Raw genomic sequence first — 7,198 nt, 5'->3', positions numbered from 1 at the left:
AGTTAGGGATTTAATATAGCTATTTTCTGAGGTCCCAGAAAGCCTGGGCCAAAGAGAATTCAGTAAAATATAATATAATGGATTATATCTGAGAACTGGCATGTAAATGCCCAATAAACTCTGAAACACACACACACACACACACACACACACACACACACACACACACACACACACACAAGCTGTGATCAGGGACAGAGCTTATGTACCTGTGTAGCCCTAGACCCTCTACTATCATAGCTACCCTAACAGAGTCCATGGGCTTTAACTCATTCTACATTTAACATTGGCCACTGGGTATTATTGCTGACAGCTATGCTCTCACTCACCTTGCTAGTTCAGGAAGAAATTTGCATACGCATAATTGTTTTGTTTTCTTCCTTTCTTTGTTGTCATGGTTACTCAATTCATTTGCATCTTCAAGCTTCTTTCCACATTAACCTGAAAGCCATGCACAGCATCTCCTTCAAGGAGGAAAAATATCATGCAAGAAGGGTGGGGGAGAATTCTAATTCCCAAGTGTCAGAGCGATGGTTTTTAGATGAAGGCACCTCTAAAGTAGAAATGACTTTTAAGGTTCAGCCCGAAATCACAATTCATCAGGAGACCACCTCCTCAGATCCTGGGGTGGGAGGAGCTGTGCATCTTGAGAATGTGCATGTCCCAGTGGTAGCAAACGTGTTTTGAGGCAGAAAGCAAGTCATTATTGTAATGTGAAATGCAGAGGCTCTGGCAGAATCTCTCAGTGCAGAGACTATAGGGAAAAGCACATTCCTCCAAGGCAATTCTGTTCTTCCAGCAGATACTGGGAAAAAATTTACTCATTAAGTCTTTGTCTCTGGTGATGTAAGTTATAGAAGAAATGCAAAAGTCTTTGCACATTTCTTGGTTACCTACCTCATTGGCATATGACTTTGTGGGTTCTTATTCAGTCACCTATAGTACATGAACCACTTGAGAACATAGGCTCCAAGTACCATTTTATTGGTCACAATGGGTGAGTGAATTTAGTGGAATAAGTCTTTTGCTTATCATGTGTACCGGAGCAAGTTACCCTAGATGCCTGAATACACTAGACTAACCAAGATGACATATTTGCATGGATAGTGATACAGGTATTTGGGAGGAATCTTGAGTAGGAAGTTAACCAGAACTTTTGGATTCTCTCTTCCTGTGGCCTCTCTGCATGACTTTGGTCTCTCTCAGCATTATGGCTCAGTTTCAAATGAGAACAGTCCTAGGAAAGGCATAATGTATCAGTCAAAAGAAAGTACTGATTCAGAGAACCTATACAGCAAGTAGAACCAATAGAGTACATATGTGATGAGGAAGGGGCTTACTCTGTTGCATTACTTATGGTTAGATGGAATAGGGAAGCCAGAATTTCCTAGGAAGCTGGACTTTGCCCAGGCGACACAGCTTTTCCTATTACTGTCTCATGTGCTGGCTACCCTTTCTCCCTTGCTCCTCATATCCCTTGACTGGTAGATGAAAGAACACCTTCAGTGCTATCCATTTCTAATTTCCAATCCTATTCTTTCTCTCTCCTATGTATACCATATATCTTTTCAACCTTAAATCTTGGGCCATTGGACCATGGCACTCACCTCCACCTCTGGATTAGTCATTTGCTAATTATGTGTCACTCTCCCTCCTCTTCTAAGATTGTCTCTTTCACTATCACCTTAATACGACTCCTGTCACGATCTTTGGGGATCCATAGAATGCTTCTCTGCTGCAGTTCCTCTAATCCCTTTGTCTGCACATCATCTGCACAGCCATATGGTCACTCTGGAATTATTTTTAGTTTCTTTGCTTCTTTCAAAATCTCTGTTCTTCGGGGACATCAAATCTAAGTACTTGTTTTGCTTTTGTAAAAGGGAGAGCTGAGGGATGACGAAGTTTCCCAGAAATTTCTAATGCCTTCTGGATTAAAAACAGGATGGTTTTAGCCAGTTTTTTTTGAAGTGCTGCTTAACAGGCACAGACAAGCTTCCTGCCAGCTACTAGATGCACTGAGGTTTAGCATAGTGTGGAGCACAATCCAGAGGAGTCATGCTGCATTTAGAGCCCAAAGGGCTCAGTTTGAAATTTATTTTATGTGTTGGCCAGTGTAGTTTGTGCGGATATTCACACAGTTTTTCTGTCCATTAGCTTACTTGTATAGAACAATGAAGCCATTCAGCTGAGTCCACCTCATTGGATTTATTTTCATTTTTGAATTGTATTTCATCTTTTTTTATCGAGTTTACATACAAAGTAATGGGATTCATGCTAACATTTCCATATGAATATGTCATTGTCATAGGATATGTCATTCCTTGAGGATTAAATAAAATAATACATAAGTGCCAGCTTTTGGTCTGAACAATGTCATAGGGAAAAAAACTCCACAGTTTTAACAACAATGTTCTTCGTTTTAGAAAAAATGAAGGTTTACTTGAAAGTTTCACTGGGAAGATGCTGTTGTGTACTGCTGCATGCTCACACCTGTTCCTAGTCTCTAGTTCCACCACTTTGCCTTCTGAAAGCTGTAACAGTGATATAAAGGATTATTACATACCAGATACGAGGCTAGGGCTATTGGCAAAAATGGATATATAGTTTTTAATGTCATGGTATTTTTAGCTGGTTTAGGCTACTCATTAACACATGACTGTGAAAAGTGCTGGCAATAAGACATAGTCTGAGGAGGCCTGCCCTAGGTCAATCTGACTTGGTTAGTCTATAGAGAAGAGCATCCTAAGGAGCTGAGAGTGGAAGGAAGGTAGCCATCAATTATATGGAGATGGGTATGTTTCTCACTCCTGCCATAACAAATTATAACAAATTTTAATAACCTCAAACCACATTTGTTTAAGATCTTAGTCCCAGAGATCAGAAACTCTCAAATCACGATATCGACGGAGCTGCACTGCTTCAAAGTTCTGTGGAAGAATCTCCATCTTTGACTCTTTCAGATCTGGAAACCATATTTCAGTCATGGCTCCTTTCTTCATTTTCAAAGTCAGCAGATAGTATCTTGAAATCCCTCTGACCTCTTACATATGATGACATCATCATATGTCCCTCTCTGACTCTAATTCTTCAGTCTCTTTATATCCTGTGCAAGGATGCCTGTGGTTATAGTTAAGCCTACTAGACAATCTAGAATATTCTCATTTCAATAGAACCAAATCTACCAAAGTTTCTTTTTACCACACAAAATAGTGTACTATGGATGTGGGGAAGATCTGGCTGTGACATCTGTCACTGGTTAATCACCAGGGTTGATTGGCTGATCTGGCTGGCTAGGCAGATGTCCTCTTCCTTCCTCACCACTCCATGAAACGTTGTGCTCAGTTGAAGAGGATAAATCTTTTCCAATAGCAGTGAACTGGTCTTTTAATCACAGCACATGAGTAGCTGCACTTCCCTGTTAGAACCCTCAAGACAAGCTCTCAAGATAATGTATTGTTGGTTCTATTCATATCAGTCAGATGTGAATAACTTTGATGGGAGGCTATGATTTTGTCTCTCATAAAAAAAATGACATTTTAGGTTATAAGTCATGTGCCGGGGACGGGGACTGGAGAGATGACTCAGCTGTTAAGATGATTGTTCTTTCAGAGGACCCTAGTTTGGTTCCCAGCACCTATGTTGGAGAGCTTACACCTACCTGTAACTACAGCTCCGGAGGACTTGATTTCTTGTCTCTGTTCTCCATGGATATCTGCAGACATGAATCATATACCTTTGTGCCAATACACATATATACTCATAAATAAAAATAAATCTTTTTAAAAGACAAAATGTGCTAAATCAGATTATGAGATTCAGTAGAACATTTCAAAATGAAAAGACTGAAAGCAGGTCTCTGTGGTATGGGCCCAGAAATTAGGAGGATAGAACATAAATGGGCTGAGACTAGATCATAAGGATCTTTCAGGATATGTCAAATGATTTTTTATTGGTTCCTGAAGCCACGAGAAAACATCTACAGATGTTTTAAATGGGAGATTTGGTACATTCATATTTATATCCAAGGAGATAATTTTGCTATTGGGTATGAAGGATGAACTGAAGGAGCTAGGAATTGAGGTGAGTAATGATGTATAACGTTGGCATGGAGAGAAGATGGAGGGTGCAGAAGAGGCATGGGAAGAAATGCAGTATGGCATGGATAAGCTCCTGGTCACTAAACTTCAGTGACAGAGAGAAGTGAAGGATGCCAAGAGCTACTATTTGGCTTAAGTCCTGCACACTTGGGATGACTGGTGGCATTATTCATTAAAATAAACTATGAAGAAGGACCAGGTTTGCTTCAGACACTCATGAATTTGGCTTAAGATTGTTTGTTTTGGTACACTTGAGCCATCCTTAAGGAAGTTGCAAACTAGCCATGGATAGTGGAGATAGAAATTTTTGTGCCACCTTCCTTCCAGTATAGTATGATGAGACTGTGCTAGGGAGAGTAGGTAGAAGAGATAAGTTGAGGACAAAGAATTGAGGAAGCACAAACTAATAGCTTAGAAAAGGGCATGGGCCACTTAGGAAACAGAGAGCCCAGAGAGGTGGGGGAGGAATCCAAAAGAACATTTCCTGAAAGCTAAAGGGAGTGACTATTTTAAAAAAGTAGTGAGTGGCCATCAGTGTCCAAACCACTCAAGAAAGAGGAGAACAGAAAAAAATTGTTTGAATGACATTATCAAGGAAATTCCTAAGTGTAGGGTAGCCTATGTCAGAATATTTTTGCTTTTATTTGGTAAAGTAACTGAGTCATACTAAAAGCAAAAAACCATGGTGAACTCACAGGAGCACAAACTGTGTGAAGGCACTTTCTTCTTTGGTTTTTTTTTGTTTGTTTGTTTGTTTGTTTGTTTGTTTTTTGTTTTCTTGTTTTTTTGGCACTTTCTAATTTGAGGAACTTCATCCTTACCCCACAGTCACAGACTGAGTTCATAGCCCCCTCTTTCATCAGAGTCTAGAAGAAAGAAGTGTAGCAGTCAGTTGGGTAAGGTAGCTCATGCCTGTAATCTCAGTACTTAGGAGTCTAAGGCAGGGGTGTGGCTGTGAGTTTGAAGCTGGTCTGAGCTCCACAGTGAGTCATAGTGAGCTCCACGTCAACATGGGCTATAAAGTAGAGGGAGGCTTAAGCACTTTATAAACAATTGAGCTAAAATATTTGCCAATTGATAGCACAAACAACTCATTCATTTCATTCTGACATGTCTTAATCTAACTCATAGGAATTATTAGTTCTTACTTACGTACTACACTAAGGTCCTGATTCATGATCCAACAAAACTTTGTCCTATTCATTGAAGTGTGCTTCAAAGAAAAACAAGAAAAAAACCCCACAATAGCTCCTGTCTTCTCACATGTCTGAGAGATTACATTCCCATTGTGTGTTCTTTGTAATTTCTTTCTTGGGTGAGAAAGTGTTTAAGATGAGATATTTGTGTAGACAAAACAAAAAGTATCTTTTAAAGGGGAAGAGGATGTTGTTGTTATGGGAGGGATGTCTGGCTTTACACCAGAAGTTTGAGCTCCTAACTTGTCTCTGGGAAATCATTGCAAAACAGTTTCCTGCCACTAGCCTTTAATTTAAAAAAAAGTGTGTAAGTACACTGTAGCTGTCTTCAGACACCCTAGAGGAGAGCATCAGATCTCATTACAGATGGTTGTGAACCATCATGTGGTTGCTGGGACCTTTGGAAGAGCAGTCAGTGCTCTTAACCACTGAGCAATCTCTCAAAAAAAAGTGTGTGTGTTTGTGTATGTGTGTATGTGTATGTTTGTGGGGGGTGGTGGGTGTGGAGGGGGTATCATAACACTTGCTACAAGCAAAGGCAACAAAGAGAAGTTATGAGAGGCTTGAATGTGACTTATTTGGTAAATTGAGAAGCAGAAAGACCTGCCCAATTGCACCTATTGTCAACAAAAGTGCATATACATATAGAGAAGTTATATATAAGAAAGTTTATAGTAACTCTCTTGCCAAAAGCCCAAAACTGAAAGGAGAAGCCCAGTCACTTATTGTATTAGTTAGCTTATGCTGTATAACAAATGACTCCCAATCAACAATTCATGCTTCTGTGGATCAGCCATTAGCCTGGGTTTAGCTGAGTGGTTCTATTGATTCAACATAACCACAAGTAACTACTCTTTTTCCAGACCAGCATAGTGTAATTAAATATTCCTAAGTATGATGAGCAGTCACAAGCTATTCAGGGATATCTAGCAACAGATAACTGATAGAAAGCTGGCTCTGGCTCTTGTATTCATTCTGTCCATCTCCTGAAATGTTCGCTGAGAGTTGAAGGGGGTGATATAGATGTCTCATCTGTGGCTGAACATTCAAGCATCACTTAGTCTTATCACTTTGACCATTATGAGCCTCTGCAGTTATTGCTGTCCACTGCAAAAAGAAGCATCTCTGGCAAAATCTGACAGCAGCACTAAAGTACAGGCATAAACATAGTTATTTGGAGAGCAGTTTGACAGACACATCATTCCCATTTAGCAAAACAACAGCAATGCCTTCCATACTAGGACCTATGGCCTACTCAACCATGTGACCATTGACTGGGTTTGCAGTATTAGATATGAATTCCCTCTTCTGGAGTGGATCTCAAATCCAATCAGAAAGTGGTTGGTGGGGTTGTAGAAAAGACTCAGTGGGTAAGAAGATTTGATGGACTGCCATGAAGAACTGAATTTGAATCTCTGGAACCCATGTGAAAACCTGAGAATGGCGATGCATGCCTGGAATCCCAGTACTGTGGGGAGCTGAAGTGTGTGTGTGTGGGAGTCATTGTAGCTTGCTGGGTGCAAGGTTCAGTGAGAGATCCTGCTTCAAGGTAATAAGATTGAGAGTTATAGAGCAGGACACTCAATGTCCTCCTCTGACCTCCATGCATGCATGCCCTGCATATACATGTGCACATGGATGACTCACACATATGTACACAAAATTAAATAACTAATAATTAAAATAAAAAAGAAAGTAGCTGGTTACCACCATAATAGACTTAGCACTATTATATAAGGGGCAAACATTGTTTGACTGGTATATATTGTATGCAGGATACACAGCTGAGTAAAACCATTGAGGGCAATTCCCCTTCAGCAGTCCAGAAGTGTGAGAGCTACCTGTCTTAGTCAGGGTTTCTATTCCTGCACAAACATCATGACCATGAAGCAAGTTGGGGAGGAA

Source organism: Mastomys coucha, chromosome X (assembly GCF_008632895.1).
Source record: "Mastomys coucha isolate ucsf_1 chromosome X, UCSF_Mcou_1, whole genome shotgun sequence".
NCBI classification, from domain to species: Eukaryota; Metazoa; Chordata; class Mammalia; order Rodentia; family Muridae; genus Mastomys; species Mastomys coucha.
The sequence above is the reverse complement of the archived record's forward strand: the minus strand, read 5'-3'. Positions refer to the sequence as shown.